Source organism: Amblyraja radiata, chromosome 23, assembly GCF_010909765.2.
Source record: "Amblyraja radiata isolate CabotCenter1 chromosome 23, sAmbRad1.1.pri, whole genome shotgun sequence".
NCBI classification, from domain to species: Eukaryota; Metazoa; Chordata; class Chondrichthyes; order Rajiformes; family Rajidae; genus Amblyraja; species Amblyraja radiata.
This window is the reverse complement of record NC_045978.1, coordinates 9,946,734-9,971,990: the sequence shown is the minus strand read 5'-3', so window position 1 is coordinate 9,971,990 and position 25,257 is coordinate 9,946,734. Positions and strand designations below refer to the sequence as shown.

The 25,257-nt window shown below is 43.5% G+C and overlaps 1 long non-coding RNA gene across 1 annotated transcript; it reads right to left on the bottom strand.

Moving 5' to 3' along the window:
• Positions 1 to 10,849: 10,849 nt before the first annotated feature.
• On the bottom strand, positions 10,850 to 18,587 carry LOC116986220. The gene is made up of 2 exons (XR_004415442.1): positions 18,540 to 18,587; positions 10,850 to 11,188 (listed from the first exon to the last, which is right to left on the bottom strand). It is a non-coding gene; the product is annotated as an uncharacterized LOC116986220 (long non-coding RNA).
• Positions 18,588 to 25,257: the final 6,670 nt, after the last annotated feature.

The window sequence follows — 25,257 nt, the reverse complement described above, 5'->3', positions numbered from 1 at the left end:
AGAACATTTCAGTACTATTTATAATCTGTCTATATATAACTAAAACTCTGATCTTGTTATCTTCCGGTTGTGTGCGGTCTTTCTATTTGCGCAAAACCAGTTTGCGATAGCGCTACGATTTTTCGCCAGTTCACTCACCGTTCTCCTGCGCTGCGATTGCATCAAGTTCCGTTCCGATCGGTTGAATGTCGTAAAAGTTAGCGAGGTTTAAAAAAAATCTTAAAAACCGCACGTGCGCAGATCGATCTCTTCTCATGCCGTTCAGCGCCGCGCGGATTAGTCTCTTCCCCTGTCACTCACCGGGATGGTTCACCCCTTCCTGCGCCATCGCGTCTTTACTGAAGCTGAGAATGGCCGGCGGAGGTTTCTAACCGGACACAATTTTTGGAGGGACCCCAAGCAGCCCAGCCCCAAGCAGCCCAGCCCCAAGCAGCCCAGCATTGGAAACCCAGCGTGGGAGACCCAGCCCAGCCCAGAGTCGGAGACCCAACCCAGCCCAGTTGGGGATGTCGCCGATGTCGGCAAACGGAAAGCGGAGACTCTGATCCCGGCAGAGGAGAACGGCCAGCGCCAGCTGTGAGTCCCCATCGCACCGCCAATTCCAGCCCCTCTGGTCCCCCTTGCTGGCTCCTCCCCCCCGCCCCTGTGATACCCCCCTTTCGCCCATGACTCTTCCCCCGTCTTTTTTCCAAGCTCACTTCCCCCCTCCTCCCCCAGCCCACACACCCCCCTCCCTCCACAACTCCCCCCCCCCGCCCACACACCCCCTCCCCACACAACACCCCCTCCCCCCCCCCACAACCCCCACGGGTCCCACTTAGTCCAGTAAAAGTTAAAATCTAGCCTGTCTTATATAAATGGAACAGTAAAGAACTTCATAAATACGGGATAGAATATTCATTTAATAACGATGTACATGTTGTAGCATTCCGATCCCAAATTGTGATGCTTCTATATTGTAATAGAGACTAATTTCGTAAAGTCATGAGGATTTAGTTTAGTTTAGTACAGGCCCTTTGGCCCACTGAGTCCAGTGGAGAACATGAATAGGTGACTTTTCGGGTTTGGTCCCTTCTTAATGAGCGGAAAAGACAGGTTGAAAGCACAGTCTTTTACCCAGGGTAGGGGAATTAAGAACCGGAGGACATAGTTTTAGGGTGAGAGCTCCAACATTTAATAGGAACCCGAGGGAGATATTTTTCATTCAGAACATGGACAGGTGATGTTTCTAGTCAGGGCTCTTCTTCAGACTGATAATGAATTATTGATCATTGATAATTATTGATAATGGTCGTGGCCATGGGTGATAAGAGCAAAGGGTGGTGGGGTAGGGGGTAGGGGGGAGGGGGGGGGGTGTGAAACATGTTATTAGTAGAGGTGAGATCTGACACAGGACACTGGCAAATTTGTGGCACTGCAGAGGGCAATAAACATTCCATTTGGTGAGATTGCTGAGAAACTGAAGGTGCTGTTCACCCCAGCAACGCCCGAAACATTTCACAGTTACAAGTTTGGTTCTTGTAACCAGATGCTGGAGGAGGCAAATGGGAATTATATTGTCAGACGTAGCAGGTATAATTGCGGCGGGTTTTAAGAGAGACCGTTGAGGAACCAGTTAGTGCGTGCGTTAAGAAACAACACAGGCTTAAGTTCCTTAACTTTTTAGAAGGCAGCGGTAATCATGGATTTGATGGAAGTGAAAACGAGAAAGCGTGTTAGTCAGGTTAAGGTGCCAATGTGAGTTTATGGAGCAAAGCAACTGGGGCAGTTATGATTATTTCTGTCGCACTTTCTCCATCAGGAACTGGGCGCATGAGTGATTCTTGTCGGTAACCAGCTAAACATTGGAATTTGATATGCATGAAAATTGCAGGTAGGAAAGGGTAGGATGTCATGTTTCTGTTGTTAGGGATACCATGCAAATTCCATCTCCTTAGTTAAAATTGGTATAATTGTTTTAAAATTGGACACTTAGAGTCATAGAGTCATACAGTATGAAAACAGGCTGTTCAGCCCAACTAGCCCACGCCGATCAACATGCTCCATCTACACTAGTCCCACCTGCCTGAGCTTGGCCCATATAAACCTTTCCATCTAAACCTTTCCTATCCAGGTACCTGCCCAAACGTCTTTTATTGTTTGTGATAGTACCTGCCTCAATGACTTCCTCTGGCAGCTTGTTCCATACACCCACCACCCTTTATTTTAGCATCATGTTAGGCAAGGACCGTTGAAGAGCCTGTTCCTGTGCTGTGCTGTTTTATATTCTATCGAGTATTTTGATTACACTAGAAATAGAGTCATAGAGTGATACAATATGGAAACAGGTCCATCAGCCCAACTTGCCTACACCGACATCATGTCCCATCGACATTAGTCTAATCTGCCTGTGTTTGGCCCATATCCCTCTAAACCTATCCTATCCATGTACCTGTCTAAATCTATCCTATCCATGTACCATGTATATTCCTCTCATTATCTTCCTCTCATTATCTTTATAAGATCACCCACCTGCGCTCCAAGCAATGATCCTAGCCTGCCATTTAATAGGAACCCGGGACATATTTTTCATTCATGTCTCCATATGCCTGTCCTCAAGTCCTGGCAACATCCTTGTAAATCTTCACTTGTGTTGCCACTTTCAGGGAGCCATGAAGCTGGGCTCCAAGATTCCCATGAACATCAATGCTGCCAAGGGTTATAAGGTCTACTCCGCCATTCAATCATGGATGTTCTATCTCTCACTCCTAACCCCATTCTACTGCCTTCGCCCCATAACCTCTGACACCTGCACTAATCAAAAATCTATCTAATTCTGCCTGAAAAATATCCACTGACTTGGCCTCTACTGCCTTCTGTGGCAAAGAATTCCGCAGATTTGCTATCCTCTGACTAAAGAAATGTCTCCTCATCTTCTTCCTAAAAGAACGTCCATTCATTCTGAGATTATGACCTCTAGTTATAGCCTTTCCCACTAATGGAAACATCCTCTCCACATCCAGTTTGCCGATGGGTTTTGCTGGGAGACAGAGTGGTAAAGAAGGTGTACCTGCGGTAAAGAACAGGTGGCCTAAACTCATGAGAGGAATAAATAGAGTAAATGCACAGTGGGTTTTTTTTAACCCATAGTTGGAGAATCATTAACCAGAGTGGTAAAGAAGGTGTATGTTATGCTTCTCTTCATTGATTGGAGCATTGAGAATTTGAGTCAGGAAGCCATGATGCAGCTCCAGAGGACTTTGGTTAGGCCACATGTGGAGTATTCTGTGCATAACTCCATCTAAACAAATTGAATTACTTTGCACTCCATCTTAAAAAACCACTGACCTCTTCCTCATTGTACATTGGGTTAATTTTCTAAATTCTGCTGCCATTTCTTGCGTCATTTTCTCTGAATTGCCACGGGACATTTACGTAAAGAGCCCAACACTCGATGAAATGTGTTTTCAGACTATCTTTTTTCCCAGTGATTCATATGTGTAATTTTTATGTATTTGGCATCGAGCCCTTCCTTGGGATTTCTTTAATACAATGTGTATGTGAGTTTAACCATACAATAATCATTCTTTGTGAGAAAACACTTCATCTTTCAGGCACTTTTTGTCGAAATCCCTGCTTCGCACATGGAAATCTTTAAAGTTGAACATCTGTAGCAAAGGTCATGTAAATCAGAGCATAATTTTCCTTCTGACAAAGCCTATTTCAGTGTCATTCCAGTATCAGCTAAGAACAGATGGATGAATAATTTACCTGAAGCTCCCTTTCCAACTGCATACAACTTCAGCAGAAGTGGTATTAACTATTATCAATTTAAGTGGATACATTTCTTCTATAACATTCAACGATATGTGGTGGCACGCTGGCACAGCTGTAGAGTTACCACCTTACAGCACCAGAGACCCCAGTCCGATCCTGACTATGGGTGCTGTCTGTACGGAGTTCGTACTTTCTCCCCATGACCGTGTGGGTTTTCCCCGGGATCTCCAGTTTCCTCCCACACTCTAAAGACGTACAGGTTTTTAGGTTAATTTGGCTTTGGTAAATATTGTAAATTGTCCCTAGTGTGTAAGACAGTGGCAGTGTATGGGGATCGCTGGTCGTTGCGGACGCGGTGGGCCGAATGCCATGTGTCCGCGCTGTATCTCTAAACAAAACTGAACAAAACTATATACTAATATCATAAACACTCACAAAGTACGATTATTCTTTTGGAAGCTGAAGTGAAACTAAAGTCTTATCCAGCAGAGGAGAATCAATCATTTTAATGTAAGTGCACTTCGGTCTGGAGAAGCTCTTAGTTTGAGTTCAGGATGCATGGATATTATAAATGCATCAGAGATCTTCATACAGTGGGAGGCCCAGGCAGAATTAAGATGAATAGTGGTGGGAGTATGATGTTGGCTGGGAAAAGCAGACAAAGAGAAAATGGAGAAGTTGTGTGGGAAAGGTCAAAGTGCAAAGATACCATTCAAAAGCCACCATATTGGAATAGAGGTCACCTTGGATTATTAGAAGTACAGGATCTGGTAGAATGTCAGGGATGGGAAGTTTAAAACTTGATTGTGATGGATGATCAAACCAATTGAATGGGAAACAAAAGAAATCCAGAATATGTGCGCACAGGAAACTGCAGATGCTGGAATCTTGAGCCAAAAGCAAAAGTTTGGAGAAACTCAAGCAGCATCCATGGAGGGAATGGACATTCAAGGTTTCAGGTCGAGACTCTTTGTTTGGACTGAAAGAGTAGAGAAGATACTGCCAGTATAAAGACGAGAGGGGGATGGGTATGTGTTTTCAAGCTTCTGTGTCGCCTGCCTGATGTGAGAGGGGTGAAGAGAGAGTGACCAGGGTGGGATCCGCCATGAATATGCTGGTGGCCTTGATGAGGCAGCGTGAAGGGAAGATGGAGTCAATGGAAGGGAGGTTGGTTTGTGTGATGGTCTGGGCTATGTCCACAATCTTTTGCAATTTCTTGTGGTCTCAGATGGAGCTGTTGCCATACCAGGCTGTGATGCATCCGATAAGATGTTTTCTTCAGCACATCTGTAGAAGACGGTGAGGGTTGTTGGAGACATGCTGATTTTCCCAAGCCTTCTAAAGAAGTAGAGGCATTGGTGTGCTTTAGCGATAGGAGCATGCAGGTGAGGAAGGGCTGACGGAGTTAGGCGGGGGAGAGGAGGGAGGGTGGAGACAGCTACAGAGGTGATAAGTGGCTGCACATTATAGAATTGGACAAGAATGGAAGAGTGGAACCAAATGGAGTGGGCTTGTTGGGCATCTGGGAACAGTGGGAGTAGAGGGTAGAAAACCTATTGAGAGGATTGAGTGGGTGATGTGCAGATGGGGTGGGTGGGGAGGGGGAAGGTAGCTGGTTGATGGAGGCATGGAGTAGGTTTGGGAAGAAGGGTGTATGTGTATGTGCGGACCAGTATTCCCCTTCTGCAGACACTTTCTCCCCCCAATCAGTCAAAGAAGGGGCCCGACCCAAGCCGTGGTCTGACCATTCTCCCCGCAGATGCTGCCAGACCCACTGAGTCCCTCCAACCTCTTAGTTTTTTTGCAGAAAGCCAGCATAGTCTGCATCATATTTATTAAAGGCATATTCAATGCAGGAAGGAAAATGAATGCCAAAGAAGACAGAAGAATCATAAGATGGAGTTTGCCAAGGAAAATCTTTAAAGCTCATCCTGCTGACAGTTAGCTTTTCTATTTAATGAGATATTTCTGCTGAGTTTTACATTCTTGAGCAACAAAAGTAATGGTTCTTTCAGAAATGTTTATTTCTTGTTCCTTGGAACCTGCCGTCAGTGAAAGGAATGCACATATTGAGAATGGGCTAACGTGTTGTTTTACATTGTATCTCTTTCTGACTTGAAACTCTAGAATGCATGATCACTTATGGAACACTGCAGGAAAGCTGGGCTTGCTCTTCTATGGATGACACCAATCATTAATTTAGTTTAGTTTATAGATGGGACATGGAAAGTTCTTAAGGGGTTGGACAGGCTAGATGCAGGAGGATTATTCCCGATGTTGGGGAAGTCCAGAACTAGGGGTCACAGTTTAAGGATAAGAGGGAAGTCTTTTAGGACCGAGATGAGAAAATCATTTTTTACACAGAGAGTGGTGAATCTGTGGAACTCTCTGCCACAGAAGGTAGTTGAGGCCAGTTCATTGGCTATATTTAAAAGGGAGTTCGATGTGGCCCTTGTGGCTAAAGGGATCAGAGGGTATGGAGAGAAGGCAGGGATGGGATACTGAGTTGGATGATCAGCCATGATCATATTGAATGGCGGTGCAGGCTCGAAGGGCCGAATGGCCTACTCCTGCACCTATTTTCTATGGAAACAGACTCTTTGGCCCAATGAGTCCACGGCGACCATCGACCACCCGTTCACACTAATTCCACATTATTTCACTTTCCAATCCATCCCAACATTAGGGGCAATTTACATGAGGCCAATTCAGTGACAAACCCGCCGACTTTGGGTTGTAGGGAGAAACCGGAGCACCCGGAGGAAACCCACAAGGTCACAAGGAGAGCATGCAAACTCCACACAAGACAGCATCAGAGGTCAGGATCGAACCCAGGTTTCGTTTCGTTTAGTTTAGTTTAGTTTAGAGATAGGGCATGTACACTAGCCCTTCGGCCCACTGAGTCTGTGCTGACCAGCAATCACTCGTACACTAGTTCTATCCTATACACTAGGGACAATATGCAGGAATCAACTACCCAACAAACCCTGCACGTCATTGGAGTGTGGGAGGAAACCGGAGCACCCGGAGAAAACCTACACGGTCATGGGGAGAACGTACAAGCTCCATACAGACAGCGCCCGTCTGCACAGAGTTTGTATGTTCTCCCTGTGACCGCGTGGGTCTCTGGCACTGTGAGGCAGCTCCACCAGCTACGCCACTGTGCCACCCACTTTCTTTTTGATTTGAGTGTCACATTCCTTCATGAGAGGCACACTAGTTTGACCTGCACTGAACACTGAACGGCGATGACTTGAACATTTATACTATTAATTTTTTTTAAATTTATTTTATTTATTTATTCCGAACAAGTAAAGACATTAAAGACATTAATAATAACAAAATCGAAATTATCAAACAATTGGACATTGCAATCAATATTTACAAAGCAATGAAAAGAACAAAAGCAAAGTTCCAATGTGTCTGTACAAGCTCGAAAAGGAGTGAGAAGAAGAATAACTTATTAAATCTCACCCCTTTTCCCCAACACTTCTACCATGATTAAAAATCAATTAATTAATAATAATAATACTACCCTAGGCAATTTCCCATAATACCTACAGACATATATATACATACAACTATTATGCACATACAAACTTCATATCTGAAGTACCCAAACATAAGTAAACAATAGTAAAGCAATAGATAAACATCTATTGCTTTACTATCATTTATACATGGTAAAAACTCCCAGATAAACTTCAGGGAAGAAAGTGGACCTAATGCAGAAAATAAAGAGAATTAGGATGCAAAAGCCAAAGGCACAATCATATAAATAGGTGACAGTGAAACAATTTGAAAGTAGCGAGAAAGATGATGTAAATGATTCAAAAACCTGCACTGTTTTAACTGTGCAGAAAGCTTTGTGCTGGCTATTAGTTTATGTCCATTTCTTTTTAGGCAGGATACCTTCACATCTGTTAAAATCTAAGGGCCATTGATTCCTCTTGGAGGCCGGATTTACTTTTGCTCCTTCATTGCTTTGAACATTAATCTGCTTAATGGATGTGAAACATTTTCAACTGCGCGACCAAGTCCCAGGCTCAGGTTTGAGGTGAGATGCACCAACAGAAAACCTGTTAAAGAAATCAAACTCTGACGTGTATGTGCCCTCGTATAAGGAAAAAGAAAACAAACTTCTGCTGCTAATGCAATTTTTGGGTAGCTGTCACATTTTGTGGTTTAAATGAAACAAAAAGAGGATTACAGCACAGCATTCCAGAGTGTACAGATGAGGTGCCTGGAAGTCTTGCTGTTGGCGATGAAGTGGTGAGGTTTTGTAGAGTGAGTAGAACATTTTTAGACATTGGAAGGTAGGTTTGTGGTGGCAGGTTAAGGAAGGAGGCCAGATATAAAGGGAGGAACATAACCACCTTCTCCAGAGATGTTGCCTGGTCCGCTGAATTACTCCAGTATTTTGTGTAGACCACAAAGTGCTCGAGTCAAGCAGCATCCGCAGTTCCTTGCTTCTACAGTTTAGAAAGTATCCTGACTAGTTGTGTCATGGCCTGCTATGGCAATTCCAGCACACAGCAACGCAAGAGGCTGCAAAGAGTGGTGTACTCAGCCTGACGTATCTTGGGAAAAGCCCTCCCCACTATCAAAAGTATCAACATGAAGTTTTGGTTCAAAAGGTCACAAGTGATAGGAGCAGAATTAGGCTATTCGGCCCATCAACCCTACTCCGCCATTCAATCATGGCTGATCCATCTCTCCCTCTTAATCCCATTCTCCTGCCAGGTTGGAACTCTCCTTCAGGCCCAAAATGCCACCCTTTCCTCCAAAGGTGCTGCCTGACCCGCTGAGTAACTATCACTTTGTGCCTATCTTTGGTATAAATCAGCATCTGCAATTCCTTTCCACAAGCTGACAGTAAACCTGTCTTGACTTAGCTTGAAGATAGACACAAAATGCCGGAGTAACTCAGAGAGTCAGGCAGCATCTCTTGAGCAAAGGAATCGATGATGCTTGGCTTCGAGACCCGTCGTCAGGCAATCCCTTTAGTAGCACCTATTAATTTGGATACTTACCTTATTGGGTGAGTCTTCTTTCCTCCTGATTATACAACAAATACCAATGTAAATTTATATTGAGCCTATAAAAACGAGCTGAGTAAATGAATGCTGGGCACGAGGGCTGAATTATTAAATGCTACATGTATCAGGCTTACAGTAAATGTCTGGCAGCTGAATGCTAATGTGGGAAGCCAATACACATCAGAGAATTGGACACAGCCTAACATATAAACGGTCCCCATATGTCTTCCGGCAAATACTTAGCATTTCATATATTTTAAAACTCTACTTCCCAAGTTATTTCAATCATGATTAATTGTGAGAAAATCTTGACCAAAGCAATTAAATAATTATTGCACAGTCTTTAAACAGCGGGTGGTATCTGAAATAATTAAAACCAATCACGTTACTTTGCACCACTTTCGTGTTTTTTCCATTCATTGATCATCCTACACGCTGCAGCACTGACTAATGGGGCAGGGATTGCTCTTGGGTTTTCTCTCCATTGCTCCTTCCTATCGCGACAGCAAGACGTTTTAATTGTAGAGCATTTTAATAGAATGATTGTTTTTACGCCTGCATAATGGCTGAATAATCTGGAGGAGAAATGCGGGCTACTTTAGCCACTAGTCTCAGCCTCTCCCAGGGGAGGGACGGCACGGCAGCGCTGCCTCACAGCGCCAGAGATCCAGGGTTCGATCCTGATCTTGGATGCAGTCGGTACAGATTTTGTACGATCTTCCTGTGACCACGTGGGTTTTCTCTGGGTGCTCCGGTTTTCTCCCATATTCCAAAGGCGTGCAGATTTGTAGGTTAATTGGCTTCTGTAAAAAAAAAAATTGGCCTTATTGTGTAGGATAGAACTAGTGTACGAGTGATTGCTGGTCAGTGTGGACTCATTGGGTCAAAGGGCCCGTTTTCATGTCGTGCCTCTGAACTAAATTAACATCGAGACAGATGACAGAGGTAGGTTATTAATGTTATCTGCCTGTTGGAAGGACACATGGGGCTTCTGATGGGACATCCGAGTGTAGATCAAGGAAGAGCAGCATTATAAAGTTGAAGAGTGAAGGTTGGATCTATGGGAGGCTCCAGAGGGAGAGGTGCTGTTGTTATAGACGTGCCATTGGAGCTGGTTCTGTTGTTATGACCACATGGATGAGGATGTAGCAGGTGAGTGTAGGTGAATGTGACCTAATTATTTAGTTTTGTTTAGTTTAGTGTAGAGATGCAGCATGGACACGGGTCCTTCGGCCCACAGAGTCCGCACCAATCAACAATCACCAGTACTCTAGTTCTATGTTATCCCAGTTTCACATCCTACACACTAGGGGCAATCTACAGATGCCAATTAACCTACAACGCGCATGTCTTTGGGATGTGGGATGAAACGGAGCACCCAGAGAAAACCCAAGCGGTCACAGGGAGAACGTAGAAACTCCACACAGACCTCACCAGTGGTCAGGATGGAACCCAGGTTTCTGGCGCTGTAAGGCAGTGACTCTACCGCTACGCCACTGAGCATCCCCCATGTTGATGGAATATGGATGTCACTGGCAAAACCATACCTGAAGATACAGGACAATAGTGAGACTGAATTCAAAAGGATGGCAGATTTCTATCCCTAAACGAGTTTAATGATCCAGGGTATATTTTTACAACAATCTGGTAGTTTCAAGTTTACCAAGATCAGTATTTTTTCAAAAATTCCAGACTTATTTGATTGTTTGATTTTAAATTCCTCAGATTCTGAGCGGAATTCAAACCTACATCCCTTCGTGACTTGGGGTGATGATCCAATGGCTTAATCACCTTCACCACGCGATGGTGGAGTGGTGTGGTGGACCATGGTAAGATTGGTTTAGAGATGCAGCATTTAAGGTTTGGAAAGGCAGCTGAGGTCATCTCTCTCGTCCTCCTTGATCTTGACTCAGACGTCCGATCAGAAGCCTTGTGTGAAACCAGAGGCTTTCCGAAAAGCAAATAACGTTAAATCTCATCCCACATAATCTCCGCGATATTCTGTTAGAATCATGTCATAGGTTTATGACAAAACCAAATGTCTGAAAAGGCAATATTTTCAACATGTGACCATGGCAACATTTTTATTGATAAAATAAACACTGCGTAGTTGGATCCATCTGGGAAGCTATGAATTGAAACTTAGAGTGGGAATGATCGGCATCATAATCCCATCCCAGAGGTGCATAAACTGGTAGGATTTTACATTGGATGATGCACAACATGAGAATGAACATGAGTCTGAAGAAGGGTCTCGACACGAAACGCCACCCATTTCTTCTCTCCAGAGATGCTGCCAGTCCCGCTGAGCTACTCCAGCATTTTGTGTCTACCTTCGATTTAAACCAGCATCTGCAGCTCTTCCCTACAATGAGAACTAACATCTTGGAACCCTGCAGTTAAAGAATGTGATAACTTATCAAATATCCAGCGACGACACAAAAATAATATAGTTCCCACAAAGGGTGACCCTCAAACGTTACATGGCTGGAAAATATTTTACTTAGTTGTAAACTTAAATGGGTAGCGTGAGAGCCTGACCTGAGCTAATTTATTTTCCGTCTCTTTTATTCCTATTTTGTCTCTTATTTTTTGCTGACTGGGGAAATAATCACAGGGATTTTATGCATGATCCCATTTTTTTTAGTACAAGTAGCCTTGAGAACACAGATTGTTTTACATGCGATTTCACTTACTGCACCCTAAGGTCCACCTTGTTCCAGGGGCTTTGTTGAGAAATGGTTTTAAAATGTATTCAATTTCTGTGACTTTCCTTTGGAAATACTAAAATATGCAGATAGGTCGATTAATTAAAATAAAGGTACAAAAATACGTACTGTGACTTGTTAAAAAAGACTGCTCGCACAATGATTATTTATAGAAAATATCTATAGCATGCAATTTTATAGCATTGCTCCTGCCAATAACATTTAATAAGTTTGGAATCCAGATGGAACCTTGAAGCCTCTGCCAGAGACCTAAAATCAGATCTTAGTCTTGGCTGATAATCCAATTCAGGCTTTCCTCAGTGAATGTAGTATTTCCTAGGCATGATGTTACTCAACATTGTGTGTTAATGGTGCTGTGTCATGCAGGGATAAACGGCTGCATGAAGTTGATTAAAGCTGCACATCATTTTGGTTCTTTTTATAAGATTCTAAAATTCTAGGAGCAGAATTAGGCCACATCAAGTCTACGCCAGTCAATCATAGCCCATCTATCTTTCCCTCACAATCCCATTCTTCTGCCTTCTCCTCAAACCCCTGACACCCGTACCAATCAGGATCCGTCAATATCCATCTTAAAAATATCCACTGATGGACAACACAGCCTTCTGTGGCAATGAATTCCACAGATTCATCACTCTCTGGCTACCCTTTATTCTGTAGCTATGGCCTCTGGTTCTAGACTCTCCCACTGGTCGAAACATCCTCTCCACACGGTAGAGTTGCTGCTTTACAGCGGCCCAGGTTTGATCCAGACCACGGGTGCTGTCTGTACGGAGTTTGTACGTTCTCCCTGTAACCTGCGTGGGTTTTCCGGATTAATCCCACACTTCAAAGACATACAGGTTTGTAGGCTAATCGGCTGGGTAAAATTGCAAATTATCCCTAGTGTGTGGGGATCACTGGCCGGCGTTGTCTCGGTGGGCCGAAGGGCCTGTTTCCATGCTGAATCTCTAATCTAAAACTAAACTAATCAATTTTGTTACGTAACATGCTATAGTTATCAGCTTGGAATAGGAGATAAAGTTAGTTAATCAGTTAGTTTTTGTAACGTCATGTATAAAGAGATGCAAGCTATCCCGTCATATCATACTATACAAGAGTACAAGAGATCCTCTTCTGGAACAGCATGCAGAGAGTAACTATGTTACAGCACCTATTTGCGACTTTTTAATCTCTGAAATGTCTGATCTTGGCCCAAAGAAATATGACATTTCTAATTTTCTCACTTTATGGCCCTCTGTCCTTGTGGCACCGAATTGATAGAGTTTGGGTTCTGCCTGGCCCATCGAGATGGCATCAACTATTTCCACCGCTGTTCCATGGAGCTGCTGAATGACAATAGACAATAGGTGCAGGAATAGGCCATTTGGCCCTTCGAGCCAGCAGCTCCATTCAATGTGATCATGGCTGATCATCCCCAATCAGTACCCCGTTCCTGCCTTCTCCCCATATCCCCTGACTCCGTTATCTTTAAGAGCCCTATCTAGCTCTCTCTTGAAAGCATCTAGAGAACCTGCCTCCACCACCCTCTGAGGCAGAGAATTCCACAGACTCACAACTCTCTGTGAGAAAAAGTGTTTCCTCGTCTCCATTCTAAATGGCTTACCCCTTATTCTTAAACTGTGGCCCCTGGTTCTGGACTCCCACAACACTGGGAACATGTTTCCTGCCTCTAGTGTGTCTAAACCCTTAACAATCTTATATGTTTCAATAAGATTCCCTCTCATCCTTCTAAACTCCAGAGTGTACAAGCGCAGCCGCTCCATTCTCTCAGCATATGACAGTCCTGCCATCCCGGAATGGAATTGGGACCAGTTGTAGTTCGGAGAGGGGACTGAAAAAAAAGATCCTAATCCTGATCCTAAACACACGTGTATAGATAGGGCAGGTTTAGAGGGATATAGGCAAAATGCAGGCAGGTGGGACTAGTGCAGATGGGACAAGTTGTGGGCAAGTTGTGGGCAAGTTGGACCAAAGGGCATATTTCCATGCTGTATTACTCCGGGACTCTAATTTCACTTGGTTGAAATTAGCTAGGTGTGATTTCCTAAGTGAGTCACTGAAGTTGCACAGGAAGAAACTTGTTTTTCATTTGAATGCAAAATTGTTTTTGCATACGGGTGTGGACTGTGTGACTATTCCCAAAATATTCGTGATGTTAAATATTTTTCTTTCTCCGAAACGTCAGAGGTTGAGGGGAGACTTGATAGAGATATACAAAATTATGAAATTCAATGCACAAAAGAAAATCTGACCTTTCAGTTCAAATAATTGATGTATAATGATACTTGTTCTTGAAAATAACATCTTTATGCATCTTTTTAATAATTGCTCAAAGTAATCCAAATGGAAAAATATTTACACTGAATAACTCTTCAAAAATCACTAATCACTGGTACTTATTTTCCTGCCTATTTTCTTGTTATTTGTTGCCTTTGTTTGTAGGTCATTCAGGAGTAATGGACTGTGGTTTTCATAATTGTGTGTGCATGGTGTGACTATGGCAATGGCCATTGTCTCTCTTTATTCCTTAGTGATGTTCTGATGTGCTCTAATATCGGAGCATTAGTTTACACTTTACTAAGTCTCTGTGCACCGAGTTTTGAGTCATAGAGTCATACAGCGTGGAAACAGGCCCTTCGGCACAACTTGCCCACGCTGCACAGTATTCAGTATTCAGTATTAAATTTATTGTCATTTCACCGAGTACTTACATACACAGAAGAAACGAAAAATTGTTTCTCATCAGTTCCTGTCAGTGCAATTGATAAAAACAGAATAAATACATACAACTTTAAAATTATCATATCTAAAATAGACCTAAAATTGAACTAAAAACAGACATTCAGACCGAACAGTGACTTTACCTTGACAGGTGTCTAGCTGTCAAAGTTTGGGCGAGGTTAGATGTGGTGGTGTGTGTGTATGGGGAGGGGACACAGTCCATGAACCATTTTTATTGCTTGTGGGAAGAAGCTGTGTAGCATCCTGCTGGTTCTGCAGCTGATGCTCCTCCATTCTGCCATCTGGGAGGAGGTATAGAAGATGTGGTGTGATGGATGATAGGGGTCCTTAATGATGAAGATGGCTCCTGATGCTCCGCTTCTGATAGATCTCCAACAGGAAAGGGTGGGGCACCAATGATCCTACTGGCTGTCTTCACTATCCTGTTTAGCAGTCTTTGTTTGTAAGCCTTACAGCTCCCAAACCAGGAAGTGATGCCAGAGGTCAGTATGCTCTCGATGGTGCCCCTGTAGTAGGTCATTAGGTGAACAGTGGGGAGACCTGCTTTTCTGAGTCTCCAGAGGGGGTGGAGCCGCTGCTGTGCTCTTTTGATGACTGCTGTGGTGTTGGTCGTTGAGGTCAGGTCGTCCACTAGGTGAACTCCCAGGAACTTCACGCTGCTAACCCTCCCCACAGCAGCACCATCAATGTGCAGCGGTGTATGATGGTGTTTGCCAGCCCTCCTGAAATCAATCACCATCTCCTTCGTCTTATCCACGCTGAGGGTGAGGTTGTGAGATCTGCACCACTCTGTAAGCAGCTCCACCTCCATCCTGTACGCCGACTCATTATTGTCACTGATGAGACCCACCACTGTTGTGTCATCAGCGAACTTATTGATATAATTGTTGCTGAGTCTAGCAGTGCAGTCATGGGTAAGCAGACTGAACAGCAGGGGGCTCAGGACACAGCCTTGGGGTGAGCCAGTGCTCACTGTGATGGTTCTTGATGTACGGCTGCCCACCCTGACTGTCAGCTGCCGCTGTGTCAGAAAGTTAAGGACCCAATTGCAGGTGCCAGTGTCCACCTTCAACAGCTTCAGCTTTTCCACCAGCTGCCTGGGGCTTGGTGCCATCGACACTAGTCCCACTTGCCTGCATTTGGCCCATATCCCTGTAAACCTGTCCTATCCATGTACATGACTAATGCCTTCTTAAATATTGTGATAGTACCTGCCTCAACTACCTCCTCTGGCAGTTTGTTACTTACACCCACCACCCGACGCGAGAAAAAGTGACCCCTCAGATTCCTATGAAATCTTTCCTATAGTTGGTGAAGAAATTGCATGCCCTTTCCTTTCTTCTTTGCTGAAAAATCTTCCATCAGCACGTCTAGGCAGCCCAGTGGTGCAGGTAACAGAGCTATTTCCTCACAGCCCTAGTGAGCTAATTCAATCCTGACCACAGGTGCTGCCTGTGTGGAGTTTGCCCGTTCTCCCTGTGACCACGTCATTTCTCAGGTGCCCTGGTATAAGAGGGTTGGCAGGTTAAATTGCCGCTGCAAATTGTCCTTCACATATTAATAGGCAGTAAAATCTGGCGGAGTTGATGAAAATGACAGGAAAATAAAATGGATTTAGGGTAAGATTAGTGTATAAAGTGGCTGTTTCATGGCCAACATGATGGCAAGGTACTTTCGTTGTCATATATTCCGAGGTAGAGAGAAATTCATTTTTGAATACAGTTCAGTACATATCACTGTACATAAGCACTTAGATACATATCAGATAAGCATCTCAGATACAGTACAAGTGTACAGCAGTAGTGCACTGAGACAGCATACAGAGTCACCGGTTTGGCACCGTTTTCAAGTCTCAGGGATCTTGATATGACCATGAAGGTCTGTTGTCCTGGCAGCGTTGCAGTGTCGGCCTGGCCAAGCATAGCCGAGGTGTCCTCTGCCGCTGCTCCAATGCTGTAGACTGCGTCCGGTCTACGTGCCCAGCCTTGGAGCAGCATCCAGTCCAGCCAAGCCCCAGGCAGCTGCAGAACCTCCAGCGGCCTGGTCCACCTTCGAGGCCCTGCACCCCCTCCCAGCAGCCGGTCTGCTTACCAGTCCTCCAGGTGGGTCCCCATGTGTCCTCAATCCACGGTGGGTGAGTCGGGCCTTCCAGACCCAGTGATCCACGGGTTTCCATGCTGTATTTCTCCATTACTCTTCCTCTGTAGGTGATGGTGAAGGCCTCTGGAAGGCTTAAAGTTATTATCCAGCACATGTTCTCTATCTAAAGAACTACTTGCAGATTTTGCTATGGAGGAGAACGTTCCTGACCTACCATCTACCTCACCGGACTATCTTTAATCAAACTTTACTGGACTTTATTTAATTATCTCCACCACTTGGTCCATTCTTTTGAGGCCTGATTTCCCACTGTATTGTTGGTTGGTTCCAAGATGCTATAGTGAGAACCAGGCGCAGAAAAAGTTAGATGTTCCAGACTGTGCGCTGTGGAAACTGGCCAAATTGAAGGACTCAACCCATGGTCTGGAGAGACCGCTGGCCTAATCCTGGATTTCCCATTAATCGGGGCTGTAATCATTCCTATAAACCCAGCGGATGTTGGTCTTGGCAATATCAATGAGATGGTCAGACGTTAGTGGAGATATTCTGGTATTGTGTGGATTTGGATCTCCACTTGTTCAATGGCATCCCTACAGCAGTCCCACACAGCTTGTGTGTGAGTTTATTCTGGATGAATCCCAGGGACATTGGTGTTATCCTGGAAGATGAGGTATGCCTGTAGGGATCTGGGGAAGTCAGAGTGCAAGCCCAGTGTATGAGGTATGTTACCATTTAGTTTAGTTTTAGTTTAGTTAGTTAGTTGTCACGTGTACCGAGGTACAGTGAAAAGCTTTTTGTTGTGTGTTATACAGCCAGCGGTAAGACTATACATGATTACAATCAAGCCATCCACAGGGTACAGACACAGGATAAAGTAAATAATGTTTAGTGCAAGATAAAGTCCAGTAAAGTCCGATCAAAGGTAGTCCCAGGGTCTCCAATGAGGTAGATGGTAGGTTAGGACTGCTCTCTAGTAGGTGATGGGATGGTTCAGTTGCCTGATAACAGACAGGAAGAAACTGTCCCTAAATCTGAAGGTGTGCATTTTGACACTTCTGCATCCCTCACCTGATGGGAGAGGGGAGATGATGGATTGTCCGGGGTGACACTCTGATTACGCTGGTGGCCTTATCGAGGCAGCATGAGGCGTCGATGGAGTCAATGAAAGGGAGGTTGGTTCGCGTGATGATCTGGGCTGCGACCACAATTTCTTGGTGTTCCCAAACCATGCTGTGATGCATCCTGGAGTTTTCTATGCTCCATGTTCTATATTCTATAATTGAGACCTCTACTGAAGACCTGGTAATAACGATACTGTCGAGGATTAGCATGGAAAGTTGCTTGCTGTTTGAAATTTGTTAAAGATCTCAGAGTCCTTAACATGACCATATTTGTTTAATTGTCCTACACAGTGCCCTGGCTGTTAAAGTACAGATGTTCAGACATAGAAATTGAAAAAAACTGCAGATGCTGCAAAGCTGAAATAAAAACAGAAAAAGCCATCAATTCTCAACAGATCTGATGCCAGCTGTGGAAAGAAAACCAGTTAACGTTTCATGCCTGTTACCCGTCACCAGAAAATTGCTGCGATGAATGAACATAGACCAGAAATTTAGACTGTTTCTCTTTCCGCAGATGCTGCCTGACAAGCTGAGAGTTTCCTGCATTTTCTATTTTTGGTACAGAGCTGGGCCTCGATTTCCTTTAGTTCACTTGGGAAGAACAGTTAACTGATTAACTCGGTGCAGGAGGGAACTGCAGATGCTGGTTTACACTGGAGATAGACATAAAATGCTGGAGTAACTCAGTAGGACAGCTTGCATCTCTGGAGAGAATGAATGGATGACATTTCAGGTTGAGACCCTTCTTCAGTCTGAAGAAAAGCATCAACCCAAAACATCACGCATTCCTTCTCACCAGAGATGCTGCCTGTCCTGCTGAGTTACCCCAGCATTTTGTGTCTAACTAGTTAACTAATCTGGGGTCTGAATTATTTTTGGTATACTAGCATCTCTAATTTGTTGTGTCTTTATCAGAATCATTCTCATGTACTGCCACAGTTATTCAGGCAGCTGCCTGACTTAACATGAGAAAATTACATGAAAATTGAGAAAGCCTTGATTTTTCTTTTCATGCATTTCATTCCTTTGTTCTTTGTCCCTTTTCATACCTCTAGTTTCCTTCTCCGCTGACTCTCAGTCTGAATTAGGGTCTCGACCCAAATCGTCACCTGTTCCCTTTTCTCCAGAGATGCTGCCTGACCCGCTGAGTTTACTCCAGCATTTTGTGTCTATCTTCGGTGTAAACCCGCATCTGCACTTCCTTCCTGCAAATGAGAAAATCTTGAATCATGAATGTCACCGGAACTTCAAGATTGGCAATGTGGTTACTGCCAGCTATTTGTTATTTTATATATTTATCTGGTAAACCTTCTGTAAAGTAAAGTTCGATGCTTACAGAGCCCTACACAGTAGCACATTCATGCTCAGAAGCAGGTCGGTAAGGTGCAGGTTCCTGGCGTCGGTTTACAAGCCCTGAATTTTCCATCCCAGCCATATGACACTTTGGCGGATGGGGTGGGTTGGGGGGGGGGGAGGAGGAGGAGAGTACTTAGAGGGGGGTCATGCCAGGGTAACGCTGATCAAAGAACTGTCACCCCCACAGAGAGGGAGGGGTGGACTTTGAGTCTCCTGGGTTGCCGTCTCACACTTCAAGCAGCCAGTCAATAAAGAAGGGGGATTGGTGTGCGAACATGCTACTGCTGGTCTGAGTAATTGGTTGAGCAGAAAAGACCTTTAAAAAGAAGAGAGAGAAACGTTGTCTTAAAACAGCAAAGCTAGACACTGACAGTAGCAAATGTCATTATTACTGCTGATTAGAATTTGTCTGGGATCCAAATGTAGAGCCGGTTCCAGGAGCTATTGGAGATGAAAGGAGACCCATCTTTATTAATACGTAAAATATACCATGAAAGCTGTAAAATAAAATCAGTATGCAGAGAATAGGTTCATCTGCTTATACAGAATTCTAATCATTGTACCCCGGTATATGTGACAACAAAGTAACTAAACTAAATGGTAACACTTATAAGGATGAAGGAGCCGGAAAATAATTTTATAATGATATTATAAATGAAGGATCATCGCAGCTAGATTATTTCTAATATTTTTTCCTTCAATATTTATAATGTGTATGTTTATATATATTATAATATATTTGTAGGAGAATTACATTTACATTTACACAGATGATCCCGACTACATAACAATCTACAAGAGTAGGGGGCAACACAGTGGCTTAGCTGGTGGAGCTGCTGCCTGTCAGCATCAGGGACAGGGGTTCGATCCTAACCTGGGGTGCACGTTCTCCCTGCGACCACGTGGATTTTCTCCGGGTGCTCCGGTTTTCTCCCACACCCCAAGGACGTGCAGGTTTGTAGGTTCATTGGCCTCTGTTAATTTCAAAATATATTCATTACTTTGTTAATGCAGGAAAGACAATTGGTGTAATAGAAATTGGACCTGAAGCCACACAATTGCAATTGTTAAATTCAAACTAATTATGGAATGCTTAAATGTTTGCAAGTGTTCCCTGGTGGCTTAAAAGCATAAGGAACATGTATCTTCTGAGATTGACTGAAATTAACAATAACCTAGGGCAGCACAGTGGTGCAGCGGTAGAGTTGCTGCCTTACGGCGCCAGAGAGCTGGGTTCGATCCTGACTACGGGCGCTTGTCTGTATGGAGTTTGTACATTCGCCCCGTGACCTGCGTGGGTTTTGTCTGGGTGCTCCGGTTTCCTCCCACACTCCAAAGACGTACTGGTTTGTAGGCTAATTGCTTTGATATGGTTGTAAATTATCCCTTGTGTGTGTAGGATAATGCTACCGTGCAGGGATCACTGGTCAGCACGGACTTGATGGGCCGAAGGGCCTGTTTCCGCACTGTATCACTAAACTAAACTAAACAAGGACAGAAACTTAGTTTAGATTATTGTCAAGTGTACTGGGGTAGAGTGAAAAGCTTTTACATTTATTCCGTATCCTAAAGATTCTTGTGTGAGCCTTGAAAATATATTTGGTACTCACAGGGTTAACTGAGGGTTTTGCATCAGAAAATTGCATTTTGAAATTTCACAAGGAGTGGAAATCTAAAATACAACTGAAAGGTTTTGCAAGAAGATTTGGAAAATTGGAAAGAAAAGTAATCCTTGTCTCAAACCACAAACCTATTCACTAACTCCTTTACATGACTGCAATATTTCTCTGTTTCAATGTCGCATGCTGTTATGCGTAACACTAATCATGTGAAATGTACTCAACTATGTGAACAAGCAGAGTGGTGTGTGATTTACAGACGTTTCAGTTTAAGCCAGGCAATAAAAGTGACATTTATTCTATGAGAATTTCACAGCGCTTACTAGCAACTCTGGAAGCTCTGAGACTGAATATCTGCGCTCCTTCCTGTAGCCTGCGCCAAGAGCACCACAGTGGCGTACTACCCCACGGATTGATGAGCCCTGGGATGCCAGTTCACTGCGCTTTGCAGCCACACTGGAGCCAGCACACATCTGGAGTGCAGTAAACGTACCCAGAAGCAAAAAGCAGCTCTGTAAGGGTCATCGGTACAGAGTGCGGCCGCTGACAAGAGGCGCCATCTCAAACCCGCATGCATTTCCTTATGTAAACACATGTGGCCAAAAGGCATCTATAGTCACCCTTTCCTAACTGGGTTATATGAAACGGTTCGAACAGCTCCCAACAATGTCACCATTATTGTTCGGGCATTCCTGCAACCAAAAAAAAAATCTTTCTTCACACAACACAAAACCGTTCTTTAAAGAGAACAATTGTGCTCATTGTAGATTGAGGATAATTAAACGAAAGTGCAGCATCACAACAGTGACATTGTATATTTTAATGCTATTATGGGGCAATTTTAAAGGAAAATATTATTAGTTTATTTATTTTTCTATTTCATTTCTCTCTCTCTCTCTCTCTCTCTCACTCTCTCACTCCCATTCTGCTTTACCAGAGCTATAATTATACGTTTGTGATAACTGGCCAGGAAATAATTTTTTTCACACAAACCATCAAGTAAATTGGCTGTCTCCAGAGTACAGCTGGCAAACACTTGAAGGAAGTGCTTGTGGTACTGTGTGCAGTTCAACACACCACCATATTGTTTTAGACTCCTTATAAGGACTTATGCATGTCTTTATGTGCGTTTTATTGGTCATGGGAGGAAAGGTTGTCTGATCAGCATAAATCAACAAAACGTAAAATGAACTTTTAAATGCAAAATTTTAACAATGTAAGCAATTTATTAGAATTACAAAACAGTAGGGGGTAAATTCTCGCCTAAACGGCCTGTTTTTGTTCAGCTCTGGGTCAATGGGCGTCTTAGAGAATGGAATCTTTTATGATTACAAATAAAGTACTATTTCACTTGCATTTTTGGTTTACATTTCATTAGTACTGAAATACTGTGCAACAGTTGAACTCAGAAATTCTGGACAATTAACAAACTTCTTAAATAATATGTTTTTAGCCCCAAGAATCCAGTGCCTCGTGTCTCTCAATAAAATTACTATTGATTGAATTTAATTTCTGCTCTACTGTGTTCTTTAAATAATTCCTTGTTCAATCTAACTTATGTCCTTATGGTACAAATTGATATTAATATTTATCCTCTGCAGCAGAGTAAAAGCTCTCTGAAATTTTATCAAACACTATAGTTGAGATAAGAAAGGTTTTACCCTTTGCACCTGATCTCTAGTCATTGGATTGATTTCGTTTAGTTTAGTATAGTTTAGTTTAGTTGAGTTTAGTTTAGTTTGGAGATACAGAGTGGAAACAGGCCTTTCAGCCCACTGAGTCCACGCCGACCTGCGATCCCCGTACACTGGCACTATCCTGAACACAAGGCACAATTACCCTACAAACCTGCACGTCTTTGAAATGTGGGAGGAAGTCGGAGCACCCGGAGAAAGCCCACACGGTCACAGGGAGAACTTACAAACTCCATACAGGCAGCACCCATAATCAGGATTGAACCCGGGTGTCTGGTGCTGTAAGGCAGCAACTTTACTGTTGCGCCACTGTGCCACCCTGCATGATTTGTCTTATTGCTGTCATTTTAATTTTGCTGACAAGCGCCTATGTCAAGCCAATGCACCACATGGTAGACATCGTACAGAAAAATAGGCAGCCATGTTGCAAGGGAATGGCGGGATATTTTCGAGGCTTATTGCAAGCAATTATTGCAACATAAACAACAGGCCGATCTGCAAAATAGTGACTGAATGTACAGTGGTAATGACAACAAAACTGTCAGCACTCACCATCAGGACTGTGTAAAACTGACAGCAGCATACAGAGTTAAATGCAGAAGTCGGATGTTGCTGTCAGTACATTGGCCTCCACTGGTTGCGCTGTTGCAGCCTGTACTGATGCAAACAATGCAGTCAGTGATCTGACATGAATTTCATCCTATTCACATTTAAACGTCGTTGAAAACGATGTTGAACTGAGATTTTAACATCGTACTCATAATAGCTGTTCAAAAGCTGTTCTGTTCTTGCCGAAACTACTTTTATGAAGTGTGGAGTGTCATATCTTCCATTCAACATAAGAAAGCCTATGTTTACAAAACGATATGTTTCAAATATTAGATACAAGGAACTGCAGATGCTGAATTACAAAAAAAAAAGACACAAGGTGCTGGAGTTACTCAGGCAGTGTCTCTTTCTGAAGCAGGGTCTCGACCCGAAAGAGTCACCCATTCCTTCTCTCCAGAGATGCTGCCTGTCCCACTGAGTTACTCCTGTATTTTGTGTCTATCTTTATCCAGTAAGATAGACACAAAATTTCGGAGTAACTCAGGGGGACAGGCAGCATCTCTGGAGAGAAGGAATGGGTGATGTTTTGGGTCGAGACCCTTCTTCAGACTGAGAATGTCTTCTGTTATCTGTTCTCAGTTATATCTTCTTAAAACCCGTTAAAGCATTTTGCAATGTTATACCATGCTATTTCTACAACAGATGTCTTAATTTGGAATAAGTATACTACCAGGAAATAATTCTACAATATTTATTAAACCTACAACATTCGACTATAAACAATGTCCTGGTGCTGTTTGTTTAGTAGAATGTGAGACCCGTGGCTATGTTTTACAGAAAATGTAGGTAAATATTCTTCCATCTGGCTTCTGTAGTGAAATGAAGGTGAGATTTTGGTTTCACTGATTCCCCAAGACAGAGTGGGTCACAAATGGTGGGGTGGATTCAAACTGAAAGTTGACCTTAGATTAATGATACCTTGCTTTAAAGGAAGTGTGGGGTTGAAGCCTGATAAAACCCTGTTTGAACCTTTTTATCAGGCTGTAGTGCACATTGCAACACTCCTGCTGTGTCTTTTAGAACTCTTTTAGAATCCTTGTTTACTTTGTGGCCATTCTGTTTTAAGTAATTGCATGGTCGTTATTGAAATGCATTTGTTTGATGTGTGTCCCGGCAAAAAGATTGCCGCTGATGTTGTATAAGATGGAATTGAAAGAAATTTAGTGTTGTATGCCTAAGTATGGACTGGTTGCATCGGAAGATCAGGTGCGTCAAAGGCCTCGGAGTAGGATTCTTTTTTTTCCTGAAACATTTACAAAAATGACATACAAGTTTGTGGAGGAAGGAACTGTAGATGCTGAAGATAGACACAAAATGCTGGAGTAACTCACCGGGACGTGCAGCATCTCTGGATAGAAGGAATGGGTGAGACCCATTCGTGTCGAGACCCTTCTTCCAGTTTGTATGCTATCCCCATGACCGCGTGGGTTTTCTCCGGGTGCTCTGGCTTCCTCCCACACTCCAAAGACGTGCGTGTTTGTAGGTTAATTGATTTTGGTAAAATTTGTAAATTGTCCCTAGTGTGTAGGATAGTGTTAGTGTATGGGGATCGCTGGTCGGAGCGGACCCGGTGGACCGAAGGGCCTGTTTCCGTGATTTATCTTTAAAGTAAACTAAACTAAACTAAACTAATCTAAACTAAAACAAACTAAACTAAAAAGTGTTAAAAAGAGAGGGTAGCTGATAAATGGGCTTCTACAATCCTTGTGCCTGTAACTGAGATTTAGAACAGCAAATGACGAATCTCAAATTTCTATTAACTAAGTGTAAAATAAAGACATCAGACATTTGTTGCCACGTTTTAAAAAATCTGTTTGGGATTGTTTCCTCTCAGCATGGTCCGAGAGTGTTTTTCCACCTTCAGGTTTGCTCATGCAACAGACAAAGGATGTGGGACATTGGATGGAGCAATCACCTCCCAAGTCCCAGCCTGTTTGTCACTGGAATGTGACTGATAATGACCTCAGGCAATGCACCAGTTGTCTTTACTGTCAGCCCCGAGGGAAAGACCCTTGATGTTTCTCTCCGATAACTGGAGAAAAAATCTTGCCCAGTGTGTGTGTGTGTGATTGAGTTTATCTCCATATCTCACAGTGTCAATCCAAGAAATCAGCAACCCTGAGTCAGCTGGTATCTCTTTCAGCTGCACATCATTTACTTCAAGCGCGTAACTACCCTGTACTATCAAATTTATGTTCAAGAAGGAACTGCAGATGCTCGAAAATCGAAGGTAGACAAAAATGCTGGAGAAACTCAGCAGGTGCGGCAGCATCTATGGAGCGAAGGAAATAGGCAACGTTTCGGGCCGAAACCCTTCTTCAGACTGATGCGGATAGAAGGATTTATGTTTGGTTTAGTATAGAGATGCAGCATGGAAGCAGGTTGTTCAGCACAGGGCTCAGCAGCAGAGTTGCTGCCACAGAGCACCAGAGACCCAGGTTCCAGGCTAATGTGAGAGCCACAGGCAGTGGCTGATGGACTATGTGGGT